Source organism: Scyliorhinus canicula, chromosome 17 (assembly GCF_902713615.1).
Source record: "Scyliorhinus canicula chromosome 17, sScyCan1.1, whole genome shotgun sequence".
NCBI lineage: Eukaryota > Metazoa > Chordata > Chondrichthyes > Carcharhiniformes > Scyliorhinidae > Scyliorhinus > Scyliorhinus canicula.
In genome coordinates, this window is record NC_052162.1 from 51,371,249 (window position 1) to 51,388,832 (window position 17,584).

Below are 17,584 nucleotides of genomic sequence, written 5' to 3' on the forward strand. Positions count from 1 at the left end.
GAAGGAAGACGTCTCAACGCTAAAACAGCCCGACCGAAGAGATGATTTCCAAGTGCAGCTCATGGCTAGTCTGGAAAATCTTCAAATGTTCAACGCAATTCCAAAATAGTCCTGTTCCCAGACCATTGGGTTCAAGCATCATCGTCAGCAGAATTGGTTCAATGAAAATGCTGCTGAAATATGTGACCGCCTAGAATAAAAATGAGCAGTCTTCAATGTCTGTCAGAGCAACCCAAGGTCTCAGATCGAGAAGATGGCATTACAACAGCTCAAGGCTCATTCCCAAAGACAAGTCTGGAAGATAAAAGACATGTGATGGGAAGAGAAAACTGAAGAGATCCAACAATATATTGACTAGCATGACTTGCAAAACTTTTTTGAAGCCACTTGGGCCATCTATAGACCAAAGACAAATGGACAAAATGCTCTTTGGTTACAGGATGGAGTTTCTCTTATTATGAGTGACAATGCCATCCATCAATGCTGGAAATAACATTTGTAACAACGCCTCAACTGTGAATCCACAGTGTTAGCTGATACTATCCAGGCTGTAGCCCAGTATGGTAGACTCCATGGGTGAATCACCATCAATGGGAGAACTGCACCAAACATTCAGAAAGATGAAAAACAACAAAACCTGCTGCCCTCAGGATATTACAGCTGGAGTCTTCAAAGCTGCAGGGCTTTTGCTCAAATGTACTCTTCCTACAAATTTGGGAGGAATATTATCTTCTACCACCAACCCCATTCCCCTAACCAACCTCGCCACCTTGACTTCTGGAATGTGACAATTATAAATATCTTAAAGAATGGAGGCATATCATGCTGTGGAAAATAATTGAGGTATTTTCCTCTTGTATCAGGTTGAATCACCTACTTCGTGTGGCTGAGGAAATCCTCCCAGAGATGCAGTGTGTCTCTCGAGCTTCCAGAGAAATCTCTGATATGCTCTTTATTGCCTGACAAATCCAAGAAAAATGACAAGAACGTCACCAGGAATTCTTTTTTAAAATTCATTTATGGGATGTGGGCTTCACAGCATTTATTGCCCATCCCTAGTTTCCCTTCAGAAGGTGGTGGTGAGTTGCCTTCTTGAACCGCTGCAGTCCTTGAGGTGTACTGTGACGTTAGGGAGAGAGTTCCAGGGTGCTACCCCAGCAACAGTGAAGGAACAGCAATATATTTCCAAGTCAGGGTTTTGAGCTTCACTGTATTCATCAACCCGAACAAATCATTTACTCAGTAAATATCGAGGCTCTATGGATTGTGCTTCAGAGATCTGGATGTCCAAGAAACCAAATCACGATCTTGCACCTGCTTCTTGATGATATGACTGCAACTGTCTTGAGTGGAAAATCTGAAACAACCCCTTTCACGGATGCATAGTGGTTAGAACTGTTGCTTCACAGCGCCAGGGTCCCAGGTTCGATTCTCGCTTGGGTCACTGTCTGTCCGGAGACTGCACATTCTCCCTGTGTCTGCATGGTTTTCCTCCGGTGCTCCGATTTCCTCCCACAGTCCCATAAGACGTGCTTGTTAGGTGATTTGGACATTCCGAATTCTTCCTCTATGTACCTGAACATTTGGACATTCTGAATCCTTCCTCTATGTACCTGAACATGCGCCGGAGTGTGGCGACTAGGAAATTTTCACAGTAACTTCATTGCTGTGTTAATGTAGTCCTACTTGTGACAATAATAAAGATTATTATTATTTTAAAAATCTAGACCAGTGCCAAGCAAGACTGTGATAGGCCCCATGCTATTTATAATTTACCTGACGTGCCTATTTACTTCATCAAAAGTCAACTGCCCTCTTGTCTGAGTATTAAAAACCACCGAGATGGCAAACTCTTTAACCTTAATTGCCTCCCTGACAAAACTAAACTGACCATCAAAGACATACATGATCCACAGTTTGCAGATGACTACAATGCCGTAGCCCATTCTGCACCAATTTTCATCTCTTCAATTCAATATATCACGCCTCGTCAGCCAACTATTCCACCTCCCATATATGCTGAAGGAATATTTTGAGTGCTTCCCATACATTGGCAGTTAACTATTTCAAAACGCCACAATTGGCGAGGAGATCCAACGCTGGATCAGCTGCACCCAGCTCAGCCTATGGCAGCTAGTGTTTGACAACAAAGATCTCCACAAGTCAAGAAAGGTCTTAGTGTACTGGACTCCTGACCTGCATTTAGACCAGAACTGGGTATCTGCGACACATAGTGCTAGAGAAATTCCATCAGTCATGTCGCTGCTGAACCCTCTAGATTCAATGGGAAGATCGTCGAACAAACACTAATGTGTCTTTCTCGAAGATAGCTTCACAAACATTCAGACAAAACTGCAAAATTTACTTCAATGAATTGACTGTGTCTGGATTGCCAAAACAAAGTCTTGTTTATGAAAACTCTCAAATGGCCAGTGTTGCAGGAGAGGATGAAGAAAACACTTCAAATACACGCAGAGGCTCTCCTTGAAGTGTGGCAGCCATGATTTTAATAACAGTGAGAGGCTTACGACCAATCATTCAAAACAACTTGTCAATCAAGTTGCATCACATTTTTAGTTACAATGTCAGAACGATGGCAGAGAAAGAAAGTAAAGGAAACAAATCCTGCAATCCGGATCCCACTACCTGGTGGGACATTCTGCCTTACATGTCCAAAGGTCTCTGTGTCAAGAATCAGCTTGTTCAGCCACATGAAAATCCAGAAAACTTGGATTCTAAGGAGATGCTATTCTCGAATTGAGGGACAGTGATAATGGCAGGTAGAAGCTCAAAGTTAGGAAGTAGAACATCACAAACATCTAGGTTTAGATATAGCTGGAATAAGATTTAAAGGTTAGCAAACAGTTGTGTCATATGATAAATTAAGAATACTGAAGCTCTGCGGTTGATTATTATTTGTGATATTGCCCATGTGCTATTGTTTTCTTATGCCTTGATAACTGATATGACTTTTAGCATTTAGGTTATAGGTTTTGATGGTGCTGGGTAAATTTGAAAAGAATTGATTGCAGAAATGTTGTGACGGAGGGAGGAGCACTTCTGTTTCTCTCAGCTTCACATCAAACCGAAAACAAATATTTTTCCTCACCTTTATCCTTATCTTTGTCAATCTCCACTTATTGCTGGCCCCCTATCCACCGCCCCCCCCCCCCCCCCCACAACAGTATAAATCTGGCCCTATTTCCAGTTCTCTGCAGCTTTGACAAAGAGTCAACCAGACTCGAAAAGTTAGCTCCCTTCTCTCTCCACAGCTGCTGTCAAATCTGCTGTGATTGTCCAGTATTTTCCGTTTTTCTCCCTTACAATTTTGGTGTCTGGCATTGGCAAAGCAAATTCATGCCAGCTAAAACTTGAAGAAACCATGTCAAGCACATTGAATCAGCATTATGGGATAGCAACCAGTTTTCCTTTAAATGGCACCAAACAAAAATGGTGCGAATTGGGTGCTGAAGTCAGGAAAATGCATCTTTAGGAATTTAGCAGAATTGATCCTAAATGGGCTCCACTATACAATTTCAAGAGTGGAATAGCATTGTGGCACAAAGATGGATCACAAATTGTTTTCATGATGAGTGAATGAGAAGAAATTGAGAAGACATTGCTCTCTTTCTACACATAAGAAGTAGCAATGGTGCATAGCAGCACAATATCAAAGGGGAGGCAGCTTAATTAAAAGCATCGCCGAGATTTCCAGATTTCATAAAATACTTATCCTGATTAAATTCTATCCTTTGACTTCATTCATAATATTGTAACTGGATTTATTTGCAGTGTGACAATCATGCGTAACTTTTAAGTCTCACAAACAGCAAGCATCAATGCAATGTGAGAGTTGTAGGCACGAATTAATGGTTGTTATAAACAGATAAGTCATATTTGTGTTAAAAAGATTAGGGCTAATTGAATAATAATAACTGAAAATGTCTTCTTTTACCTGCTTCAGTTGAAATGCTCAATTTCTTTTTTCACATTTGTACTCCCTGTCTCTCTTTTTCCCCTCTCTCAGTCTCTTGTTTGTCTGTCTGTGTTGCTTCCTCTTGGTGTTCCTTATGTAACAGACCCACTTCCATTAGTAGTCAGGAGGAGCTGCCCTCAAGCCTGCTTGCTTGCTGCCCCTCAAATGAAAACTGAAGTCACCTAGCAACGCAGCAGCAACAGGCAGCGTTAATGTGAAACATCATTGATAAGTACTGCCCTGTCGGAATCTAAATACAGCTTATTTATTTTGTCTAAATAGACGGAAGAGATTACTGTTCTCATCTACCAATCTTCCAATGTTTGTCAAGGTGTTCAAGTGATTTATTATTACTATTCAGTGTGAAATTAATGGCACTCTGAGTAAAGGGAATTTATTTAGTTGTGGAACATAAATCTAATAGTTTTTATAGGATTAAGTCTCCCTGTTTCTGCATTGATTGGGGATTAATTTTCTGTCCATTATTTTACTGCCATGATTCAGATCTTTCAGGACTAATGGGCCAGAATTTTAGGCACAAAGTTCGGGCGCATGCCCCACCCAGAAGCACATGAATCATAGAATTTACAGTGCAGAAGGCCATTCGGCCCATCGAGTCTGCAGTGGCTCTTGGAAAGAGCACCCTACCCAAGCCCACACCTCCACCCTATTCCCATAACCTAGTAACCCTACCCAACACTAAGGGCAATTTTGGACACTAAGGGCAATTTATCATGGCCAATCCACCTAACCTGCACATCTTTGGACTGTGGGAGGAAACCGGAGCACCCGGAGGAAACCCACGCACACCCAGGGAGAACGTGCAGACTCCGCACAGACGCGACTCAAGCTGGGAATCGAACCTGGGACCCTGGAGCTTTGAAGCAACTAGGCTAACCACTCTGCTACCATGCTGCCTTAGGTTGGCTTGCTCAAGCTCGAATGTATGTAGTCGGATGCTCGGGCACACAGCGCATCCGTCACCTCCCAGATGCGGTTGTGGGCTGTCGACCACGGTATGCTAGACAGGTCCCTGTTCGAGCCCTGGAATGGCCCGGTGGCATATACGTTTAGGGCTGCAATGACCTTCATGGCCACCGGGAGCTGTTGATTGGCCAGCCAGTGTAAAATCGCTCTCTGGGAAGTGTGTTTCACGCCCAATTCTGGGCCCACAGAGTATGTGCGCTCAATGGGTGAAAAGGTCAGGCCATAACGTTTGTTGCAGTGCATCTATGGTTGGCTGTTAGAAATCCCAGTCTGATTTATTCACATGCTTTTCATGGAAAAAAATCGGAGGTTTTTGATGCAACCCCTATCGGGAGCTGAGCAGAATGTGCTTCCCAAAAGCTCTGGTATAATCCAGCACGAGGCAACATGACGGATTGAAAAAATAAAAAGGTATAAATAAAGAAATATATACAGCATAAGCATTATGTTACAAATAATACACCGAATTTTGTGAACTATCGTCTTTAGCCAGTAGATTATCCTCCGTTGCAAAGCACTGTACTTGATCAATAATTCTGTGCATAACACACTGCAGTACATAATCCGACAATTTGTATCACAATCGGATCACAGCATTGAACCACTTTCCACTAACCTTTTCTGCAGAAGTGCTTATGGAGGTACCCTTAATGTATACATTCAAGGTGCAACTCAACCACCCTGAGCTAACAGTATGTGGGTGTACCTACAGCACATAATAATCTTTATTATTATCACAAGTAGGCTTACATTAACATTGCAGTGAAGTCACTGTGAAAATCCCCTAGTCGCCACATTCCGGTACCTGTTCGGGTACACAGAGGGAGAATTCAGACTCTGCACAGCCAGTGATCCAAGTTAGAAATCGTAGGGCAGAATAGTGGCGTAGTAGTTAGCACTGCTGCCTCATGGCCCCGAGGTTCCAGGTTCAATCCTGGCTCTGGGCCACTGTGTGTGTGGAGTTTGTACATTCTCCCCATGTTTGCGTGGGTTTCGCCCCCACAACCCAAAGATGTGCAGAGTAGGCGGATTGCTCATGCTAAATTGTACCTTAATTAGAAAAAATAAATTGGGCACTCTAAATTTATTTAAAAAAAGGAATTGAGCCCCGGTTCATGGTGCTGTGAAGCAACAGTGCTAACCACTGTGCTATCGTGCCACCATATTCAAACATTGAAGCATAGTTGACATTTGTTTCTAAGCACAATTCTTTTCTGCTGGGATTTCCTCTGTTCTGAAGATCTTCCTAGAAAGGCCAGGTGCTCTGTCTGACTGCTTTTATTTTCGACTGGCCCTTTTGCAACCTTTGTTGCCTGAACAGCATTTCAGCACGAGAGGCACTTTTCCACCATACATGCAGTTGGCACCACTCAGACATTGAAGTGTAAGGGGTCCTCAGTGGGGACCTTCTTGCATCCACTGTTGAATTCCCTGGAGAGATGTGATGACCATGCCGGGTGGCTTGGCGGCCTTTGCAGCCCTTGAATGGTCAAGGACAAGGCTGACAGTGCTAGGTTGCCACTGCCAGTGTGCCAGGGAACAGAGCCAGGTTGGCACTGTCAAGGAGTGTGGCCTGAAGATGGGGGGGGGGGGGGGGGGGGGGGGGAAACGGACTAGGAGTTGCCTGAAGGGGGATGGTGGGGGGGGGGGGGGGTAAACTGAAGGGATGGACTGAAGGGGAAGCCCAGAAAGGGGGGCCCTGAAGGGGGTCCATGAAGGGGGGGTCTTTGGCGAATCCATAGTAGTGTGTCACTCACTTGGGGGAAGGGCCTTGCCATTGATTGGGTGGGGGGGGGGGGGGGGGGGGGGGGGGATGTTGGGTAATTCTGAGATCAGGGTGAACTTTAAAATCGGTGCCCCAATCTCTGCCGATCCGGCCTTGCTGGCTTCTTCGGGTCCCATGCCGCAAATCATCCCGGCTCCAAAGACTAATCAAAGTGTGGGTGAATTGCGATCTGGATTGCACTGATCCACTTGATGGGAATTACACCTCAGTTCCCCACAGAGGCCACACTGAGAAATATTATGGGAGAAATCCACGCAAAGTATCTGCAAAGGGATATAGATCTATGAAGTGCGTTGGCAGAAATTTTGAAGATGAATTATACTGTGGGAAAATGTGAGGTTGTTCACTTTAAAGGGAAGAATGGAAAAGCAGAATATTATTTAAATGGAGAGTGACTGTTGTAGAGTGGTCTTGCATTAATCCCCAAAAGATAGCATGCAGGCACAGCAAATAATTAGGAAGGCAAATGGAATTTTGGACTTTGTTGTAAGGTAACTGGAGTATAAAAGTAGGGAAGGTTTGTTACAACTGTGCAGGGCATTGGTCAGACCACACCTGGTGTATTGCACACCATTTTCATATCCTTATTTAAGGAGTGATGTACTTGCCTTTGAGGGGGTTCATAATAGGTTCACAAGGTTGATTCCTGGGATGAAGGGATTGTCCTATGAGGAAAGGTTGAGCAGGTTGGACCTATACTCATTGATGTTTCAAAAAATGATTGTCAGGAGGCTTGGTAGGCTAGATACTAAGGGAATGTTTCCCCTTGGGTAGAGCCTAGAACCAGGAGGTTACAGTTTAAAAACAAAGGAGTAATTTCTTCTCTCAGAGATTTGTTATATTTTGGAATTTGGTTCCCAAAAGAACAATGGAGGCTGGCTCTCTGAATATATTCAGGATTGAGTTAGATTTTTGATTTCTAAGGCATGGGCAACAGGCATGAAAGTGGAGGCCACAGTCAGATCATCCATGATCTTAGTGAATGGCAGAGCAGGTGAGAGGGACCAAGTGGGCCCTTTTTCTTATGTTCTTTCAGATGAGATGTTAAACCTTCCTGCTTGGGTGGATTTAAAGGTCCCGTGGCACCATTTTGAGGAATGGCAAGGAATTTATCCCCTATGTCCTGGGCAACAGATTATTTGGTCATTAAGATATTGGTGTTTGTGGGAGTTTGCTGAGCACATGTTAGCTGCTATGTTTCCTTATTACCACAGTGAATACACTTTAAAATTAATTTTATTAACTGTAGAAGAACTTTGACACTCCCCGTGGTTATAAAAAGTGTGTGATGTCCTCAATTTCTGTTCCCGAGGTCAGAGTGCAGAGTCTGGATAATCTCTGGTTCAGCGCATCTGCCTCGGGGTAAACAGCCCTGAATAGCCAGATTTCTGTTCCAAAGTGATGGGTACATCCTTATATCAGACATGTTGTCCCCAGAAACAACTTGGAGGCAGCCACAGGGGCTACCAGGGGCTGATGCAGGCTCTTTAAAAGGCTCAGTTGTGAAAAAGCAGAGCGGTCATCTCGTCCTCGCCCTCATACACCCTCAGTCTCCATCCAACACTCCCCATGACCCATTCATGCCAACCCATGTCCCTGTTCACCTCCATGGCCTCTCATTCCCTCCATACCAATGTATGCCCTTCTACCCAACCACCATGGGATCTCATACCCTCTATGCCAACATATGCCCCACCCACCCTGTGGCCTTACAGCCTCATGACAACTAAGTGCCAGCTTATGCCAACCCATGACTCCCACCCGTAACCCTTTTCTCTTTACCCTCCATGCCAACTCACCCAATATTCAACCTGGACAGACCTCGGGAGCCATGCTGAGACAAAAGGTTCTAAGTATCTATTGCAGTTGTCACTGTATAAAAACCTGTCATTGATAAAACCACATTCAATACATTAAAGTACTTATTTATAAAAACAGACATTTGTATTCATAGCCCCAAATCAAAGATAGCTAATCTAGTAATAATCTCTTTGAGCTGTCAATCAAACTGTGAACTTAAAGGGCACCCCCCCCCCTCTTTTCCCTCCGCCGCCCCACAAGATCAAGCCTCCACGCCTTGCGGGGCGGCTGAGGGAAAAGACGCCAACGGCGCATGTGCGGGTTGGCGTTGTCAAACCTGCGCATGCGCGGCTGACATCATGGTTGTGGAAGCCATCAAGCAATAATACTTGAATGATATTCCTCAGGCTTATGTTAACAACCACTGAAATTTCAAATACATTTTTTAAAATTCAGAGACACAGCAGGCTGTTTCTCCCCAAAATCTAATTGAACAGGGCATTGAAGTAACTTGACAGCTTGACAGTTCCATGGGACCTTATCTATATTTTATGCACATTCACATTTACTCTTAAAAATCGTAAGTCACACAGTGTGGGAAATGGATTCCGCACTGAACTCAATTGGCCCTGCTGGGATCATGTTTCCCCACATGTGACTCACATCTGGCCCCCATTCCCCTTCCAGAAAAAATAGGATCTGTTGGAAATGGGTGCAGAATTTCCAGATCTGGGGTTCTTGCACCATTTTGGCTAAGGTGCAGAGTCTTCATGACTTTGCAAAAATATGGGCCTATAAATGCAAGTCTTTCTTTTTCTTTATGTAGTCACATCACATTCTGTGCCTTCTATTCTCGGTAGACTGAAATACATTTCATGAATGTTCCATTACTAACCAATCCCCACATTCTTGCTTACTTCTTAGCTGAGCTGCTTTCCCCGAGGTCATCTTTACCGTCTGGGATCTCGTTTGAATGAACACACTGCCTATTTATGACAGAGGTTAACTAATTTAAAGAGGAAGCATATTTTATCCAGAAAGGTAAAATCCGAAATGAAATAAAACATAAAACCGAGGGATAACGAAGTGATACAGTGTACTGAGAATACAGTGTACTATGAGAGGCATTTCGTTTATTTTCCTCCTTTAGCTAATTTCTCCTTTTTCTCCTGTTTCTTCTTCAAGGCAATAGTTCATATTGATGTTATGACACGTGGGCAAGTGCATGGTCAATTCTCGCCCCACTTGACCCGGAGTCAGAACACAAGTGAATTAACCAAGAATTCTTATAAAAATTCCTGAAGTCTTTAGCTGCCCAATAATAAGTCACCAGGTTTGTAAATGTAAACACATCTGCTGTTTATTTATAACAAGAACTATAATGACCTATGCAGCAAATACATCTGGTTAACTGTGAACTAATTCCTAACTCTCCACTTTAACATGTCCCCCCACCCTCCACACTCATACAATTACTGTTTATTTATAACCAGAATAATGATGAATATGCAGTAAATACAACCAGATGACAAGCTAACCAACTGCCCCCTTTTACTGTCCCATCCTCTACCCACACACACAAGGCAGACAAATACAGAGGGGGGGGGGGGGAAGGGGGTGACAATACTGAGCATTAAGGTCAAAAGATAAGGGCAGCGATTCTCCCAAAGGGAGACACAGTGCCGATGCCGGAGTGAAACCCGGAGTGTTTCACTCTGGCGTCAGAGGCTGCTCCTCGCCCCCTATTCACCCACCCCCAGGGGGCTAGGAGTGGCGGCGCGTCCCTCACGCGCGCTGGTCCTTGACGCTTGCGTCAAAGCAGCGCCGCCTGAATGACACGGCCGTCGGCGCCTAAATGACATCACCCGCGCATGCGCAGGTTGGCAGGCGCCAACCCGTGCATGCGCAGTTGCCGTCTTCCCCTCCGCTGCCCTGCAAGACATGGAGGATTGATCTTGCGGGGCAGCGGAGGGAAAAGAGTGCGTCTTTCAGAGACGCCGGCCCGACGATCGGTGGGCACCGATCGCGGGCCAGACCCCTCCTGAGCACCCCCCTGGTGCTCGATCCTCCCTCCGCCCCCCACAGGCCCCACACGCAGCAGTTGCGTGATGTTCACGCCGGCAGTGACCAGGTGTGGTTGGCGCCGGCATGAACCGGTCGTATTAGGCAGGCCGCTCGACACGTCGTGTTGGGGGGGTGGGAGAATCGCATGCGGGTGCCAGGGCGGCGTGGCATGAATCGCCCGGCACTCCCGCGATTCTCCCACCCGGCGTGGGGGTCGGAGAATCGAGCCCAAGTGTCTTTGCTTCCAATGGTGATTTTTTAGCACGCTTTCCAGATTTCAACTGTTCTCCTTTACCTTCAGGATTAGAGGATGACACATCATTGGCGCCATAAACTTTCTGGCTGTTGTTAAAAGGTATTGTGCACAACCACTACACAGTTCTCCATCTACCCTCTTCTTAATTGTAAAAAGGAATTGTTTACTGATTAGTTCATCTGCTTTGCTGTTTGCTTCCTCTACCTTGAAGAGGCACTGTGGGCCTTTAAAAGGATGTGGGTTAACCAGCCATTTGCTTGGCATCGCTTGAGTCCTCGTTCTGACTAACTGATGCCATGCTATCATGTGTACTTTTCTTCCAAGCAGGCATGACCTAGGAAATCTTTGCACCTAAATGGAATGGAAATTGGGTTACTTCAAGAGGCTATAACACATTACTTTTAAAAAAGTCCAATTCACTTTCTTCTTCTGATTTGCTGTCTTTATTCCTAGTTTTGGAGGAATTACTTGCGATTTGTTCAAATTTAGTTAGTGATAGGTTTATCCGGTAACAGTTGTTTATCATTACCCTCACAATCAGAACCAAAATCGGATTCAGAACTCTTGCCTGACTCTTCATCCCTGTCATTACTATTAAATTCAGACTCCTCTTTTTTATGGTCATCTCCAGTCTTATAGTTCTCAGAATCTGGTTTACTACCACTGTCACTTAATATGTGGTCAATGTCTTTCATCATTTCGAACTTTGAGATACTTCCTGACGAATAAGTTTTCCAAACTCCAATATGCCCAACCATTGGTATCTCATGTGCTGTCTGCAGTACTTCCCTCGGACACTCTGTAATCATGGGTGAAGCTACCACATTCATTCCTGCCAAATCATTCCCCAGAAGCAGATCTACTCCTTCCATTGGGAATTGCTTAACCACTCCGACAATTACTGGACCTGACACCAAATCACATTCCAGTTGTACTTTCTACAATGGAACTAAGATACAATCTCCACCTATCCCCTTCACAGATACTTCAGCTTTCATTGAGGTCCCTGGAGGATAACCAAATCCTTCTCCAGTACGAGAGTCTGAGTAGCACCTGTGTCCCTTAAGATAGTTATGGGTTTGGCTAAATTAGTTGAAGAAAATGGGGTGACCTTGCTCTTAGCATATCTCTCATCTACCTTACTCCTCACACCTGCTCCCATAGCAGTGTTTACCTCGTTTCCTAAGTCCATTTAAGTCCAGTTAAAGCTGCAGTCTGCCCTATATTATTCCCCACTTTTGTTCCCTTTTCAGAATCCTCCTTATGAACTCCCACAAGTTCCATGGCTTTCCTTGCAACTTCCAACATGCTGAACAAATGTGATCCAGCTTGTTACAATGGTAACGCCTAGCTTTCTGAGGATATGATCTCGGGGGCTTCCCAGCTACCCATTCTTCACCTTGGCTACCTGCCTTCCTTTCACTCTCCCACTTCCTATCCTTTTCAAAAGAATGGGAGTGATGGAACAAAGGTTACATTTATGGATTAGCTCATAATCGTCAACCATCATTGCTGTCTGCCTAGCAGTCTTCACCTACTGGTCTTCAGCATAGATTCTTACTCTATGAGATAGGGAATTCTTAAGTTCCTCTAAGAGAGCAACCTCTCTTGGAGCCTCATAGGTAGTTTCAACTCCCAATGCTCATATCCACCTATCAATATTGTTCTGCTTAAACCTTTCAAATTTGGCATAAGTCTGTCCCAGCTGTCCCTTTAAATTCTGAACTTATATCGAAATGCTTCGAGAACCAATTTATATACATCCAGAATAGCCTTTTTTACCGCTTCATAATTCTTAGACACCCGCTCTGACAGGGGAGCGTGAACTTCTTGTGCCCTTCCCGTCAGTTTACTCTGCATGAGTAATGTCGATTTTCTTTTGGCCACGCCATTTGGGTTGCTATTTTCTCAAAAGCCCGAAAAAAGTTTTCTAACTCCATCTCTTCAGATTTTGGGAGGGTCTGTATAAATTTAAACATATCACCACTGGGTTCCATTCTAGGATTAAGCTCCCCTCTACTTTCTGGCAGCTTCCCACTCATTTTCAGTGCCTTAAGATGGAAGACTGTCTCTTTCTTGCTTTTTCCGCTCTTTTTTTTCTTTTCCTCCCTTTTTTCTTTCGCTCTTTCCCTTTCCCCTTTCCTCTCTCTCTCTCATTCCTATCTCATCTCCATCACCATTTTTTAACTCTGTCTTTCAGCCTCAGTTTCATTTCGTTTTGTTTTTGCTGCATTTCCAATTACTTCATTTGTAACTTGATATTAGCAATTCTACTGATTGTTGCCATGACCCAGGCTGTGGCCCTTGCATTTCTTTCAAATTTAAATGTTGAGCAATCGCTTCAACTTTCTCTACCTGTTTATCTCTAACCGGTACCTCTATTTCTAATGCACTTACCAATTCAAAGAACAAAGAACAAAGAAAAGCACAGCACAGGTACAGGCCCATCAGCCGTTCAAGCCCTCCCTGATAATGATGCCCTAACTTAAAACAAAACCTTCTGCCCCTCCTCGGTCCGTATCCCTCTATTTCCTCCCTATTCATGTATCCATCCAGATGCCTCTTAAATGTTGCTAATCTGCCTGCTTCCACCACGTCCTCTGGCAGCGCGTAACAGGCACCCACCACACAGTGCATGAAAAACCTACCCCGCACATCTCTCTTAAACTTTCCCCCTCTCACCTTAAACCTGTGCCCCCTTGTAATTGACACTTCCTGCCTTGGAAAAAGCCTCTGACTATCCACCCTGTCTTTGCCTCTCATAATTTTGCTGACCTCTATCAGGCCTCCCCTCAGCTTCCGTCTTTCCAGTGAAAACAATCCTAGTTTATTCAAACTCTCCTCGTAGCCAACACCCTCGAGACCAGGCAACATCCTGGTGAACCTTCTTTGCACTTTCTTCAAAGCTTCCACGTCCTTCTGATAATGTGGTGACCAGAATTGCATCAAATGCAGCCTAACCAAGGTTTTATACATCTGCAACATGATTTCCCAACACCTGTACTCAATGCCCCGGCTAATGAAGGCAAGCCTTCTTAATCAACTTGGCCACCCGTGTTGCCACTTTTAGGGAACTGTGGACCTGCACGCCCAGATCCCTCTCTATGTTAATGTTCCTAAGGGTTCTGCCATTTACAGTATAATTCATACCTAGATTTAATCCTCCAAAATGCATCACCTCGCATTTGTCCGGGTTAAACTCCATCTGTCATTTCTGTGCCCAAGTCTCCAATCTATCTCTATCCTGTTGTATCCTCTGACAATCCTTGGCACTAACAGCAACTCCGCCAATCTTTGTGTCATTTGTAAAGGAGCACCTACATCCGCAAAGAACCAATTACATCCTCCAGATCATTTATGTATACAGCAAACAACAGAGGTTCCAGCACTGATCCCTGCGGAACACCACTAACTACTGATCTCCATTCTGAAAAACACCCTTCCACCGCTACTCTCTGCCTTCTACAATCAAGCCAATTCTGTATCCATCTAACCAGCCACCACAAATCCCATGTGATTTTAGTTTTTGTACTAGTCTGCCATGTGAGACTGTGTCAAATGCCTTACTAAAGTCCACATAAACTGCATCCACAACCCTTCCCTCATCAATTTTCTTTGTCACCTCTTCAAAAAAACTGAATCAAGTTGGTGAGGCATGATCTTTCCCATACAAAACCATGCTGCCTGTCGCTAACTAGTCCATTTTTCTCCAAATGTGGATACATTGTGTCCTTTTTTAGAACAGTACAGCACAGAACAGGCCCTTCGGCCCTCGATGTTGTGCCGAGCAATGATCACCCTACTCAAACTCACGTATCCACCCTATACCCGTAACCCAACAACTCCCCCTTAACCTTACTTTTTAGGACACTACGGGCAATTTAGCATGGCCAATCCACCTAACCTGCACATCTTTGGACTGTGGGAGGAAACCGGAGCACCCGGCGGAAACCCACGCACACACGGGGAGGACGTGCAGACTCCGCACAGACAGTGACCCAGCCGGGAACCGAACCTGTCCTCTGGAATCTTGCCTGTGGTCAAAGAGGATGTGAAGGTATCTGTTCAGGCCCCAACTATTTCTCCTCTTGCCACCCGCAGTAACTTGGGATAGATCCTATCCAGCCCCGGGGACTTATAGAATTCTCACAGAATTTACAGTGCAGAAGGAGGTCATTCAGCCCATTGAGTCTGCACCAGCTCTTGGAAAGAGCACCCTACCCAAGGTCAACACCGCCACCCTATCCCCATAACCCAGTAACCCCACCCAACACTAAGGGAAATTTAGCATGGCCAATCCACCTAACCTGCATATCTTTGGACTGTGGGTGGAAACCGGAGCACCCGGAGGAAACCCACGCTCACACGGGGAGGATGTGCAGACTCCGCACAGACAGCGACCCAAGCCGGAATCGAACCTTGGACCCTGGAGCTGTGAAGCAGTTGTGCTATCCACAATGCTACCGTGCTTCCCCATAGACTTGACTACCTTAATGAAATTTAGGATGCTCAACACTTCCTCCTTTGATTATATTGACATTCTCAAGATCGTTCACACACCTATCCTTGACCTCAACATCTGTCACATCCTTCTCCCTGGTGATTACTGATACAAAGTACTTATTTAGGATTTCATCCACTTCTTGTGGTTCCATGCGTAACTTCCCTCCGTTGTCCTTGAGTGGGTCTACTCTTTCTCTTGCTAACCTTTTGCTCCTAATATATGCATTAAAAGCCTTGGGATTCTCCTTGACCATGTTTGCTAAAGACATTTCATGGTCGCTTTTAGCCCTCCTAGTTCCACATTTAAGTTCCTTCCTACTTTGACTGTACTCCTCAAGGGCTTTGCCAGTTTTTAGATGCCGAGACCTATCGTATGCTTCCTTTTCCCTTTTGACTAAACTTACAATTTCCCTTGTCATCCATGGTTCCCAAATCCTGCCATTTCTATCCTTCATTTTTGAGGGGGACATGCCTGTCCTGCACTTCAATTCGATTAACTTGTCTTTGCAAAGCTCTGTTAAATAAACCAGAGATAAATCTTCCACATCGAGAAAACTCTTAGCAGCTTCCAGGGCCATTCTCTTCTCACTACAAATCTGGTATCTCTGTTAATTTACACTGTAACCTCAATTTGCCATCTTTTGTTCCAAATATCCTGGATGAGGCCCTGCTGGCACAGCTTGTAATGGTTCCTCTATGCATAGATTCATCCAGGCTCCCCACCAGTTCAGAAGCATAGCCTTTCCAGAGAAAAATGGAGAGGCCAGCAGTCCTTCCTCTGAACTGCCAAGAGTCAAACTAAAATCAAAATTCAACGCTTGAAGCTCTTAAATATTCCAGTGGGATCTGGCCCACTCACCACCTGTTACTGGGCAGAGCACAGCCTTTTGGGCCAAGTCATTGGCCACCAGCCTATTAATAAAACCGAGTCATTAATGATGCTGACCAATCTCTGTCATTTTGCCGGCCCGTCACCAATTTAAATCAGCACAGTCTTCTGGATTATAGATTATAGAACAGGACAGCACAGAACAGGCCCTTCGGCCCTCGATGTTGTGCCGAGCAATGATCACCCTACTCAAGTCAACGTATCCACCCTATACCAGTAACCCAACAACCCCCACCCCCCAATTAACCTTATTTTTTAGGACACTAAGGGCAATTTAGCATAGCCAATCCACCTAACCCGCACATCTTGCGACTGTGGGGGGAAACCGGAGCACCCGGAGGAAACCCACGCACACACGGGGAGGACGTGCAGACTCCGCACAGACAGTGACCCAGCCGGGAATCGAACCTGGGATCCTTGAGCTGTGAAGCATTTATGCTAACCACCATGCTACCGTGCTGCCCGGTCCTTTTGTTTGAATTAAAGATATAGGCTGCCTACAGACTACTTTGCCTTCAAGACACAGATCCATTCGACATCCATCGATCAAAAATGTAACAGCAAAAATAAAAGAAAGAGAAAAATAAAGGAATAAATAGGGAATAAACAAGAAGGATCCTTACATTGAATACACTTAAATAGTGATTGGCAGAATTTCTGTCTCTCACTCAGAACCATTCATCAAGCAACAGCCTGCAGCGTAAGCATTGGTGGAATACATAACTGTAACGGGGCATCAACGCTCAGCCTGCTTCAGTCTACAGGTGATAGTTAATATTTCCATTAGTGTTCACTGGATAGAAAGAAGAAGCAGAAGCACAAGGACACCAAGAACAATTATAGAAATCTAACTGTTAATTTATTCATCCAGAACTTGCTGGAACTGGATACCTTCTGAACCATATGATTTAAAGGAGTTATCTTTCCCCATCAACAGAACCTTATGAAAATTATTTGTTAAAAAGGGTACAGGAAGAAAGTAATTAAAAATAAACCCCCAGATTGTCTAAGAAAGCATTTACTGCCCATTCTGAGTTAACCCAAGGACATGGTGGTGGGCTTTCTGCAACTGCTGCTGTTCTTTGTGGTAATGCAATACAGCATTATCTTTAACAGTATCTAATCTTTCCAACAGCAGCATCCTTTCTCAATCCAACATGCTCAGCATCAAGGCACTAATCATGCAAAACCAGCTCAGCTCATATGCCTGACCACAAGGCCCCAGAAGCAACTGTTCTACCTGGAACTCCGTAACGGCAGGAAACTCCCAGTAGGACAGCAAAAATGCTTTAGGGAGTTCTCAAAGCATCCGCGAAGAGATCA

General features: G+C 44.7%; 1 protein-coding gene across 5 annotated transcripts in view; it reads right to left on the reverse strand.

Annotated features, from left to right (window-relative positions):
• Positions 1 to 17,584, reverse strand: part of frmpd3 (FERM and PDZ domain containing 3) — a 648,120-nt gene that overhangs the window by 181,347 nt on the left and 449,189 nt on the right. The window contains exon 1 of one of the 5 annotated variants that reach the window (XM_038775296.1): positions 3,956 to 4,085. The exons of the other annotated variants lie outside the window; for them this stretch is intronic. The gene's annotated coding sequence lies outside the window, so the exon portion shown is untranslated. Of the gene's footprint in view, positions 1 to 3,955; positions 4,086 to 17,584 lie in introns of those variants that run through there. 5 annotated transcript variants of the gene reach the window in all.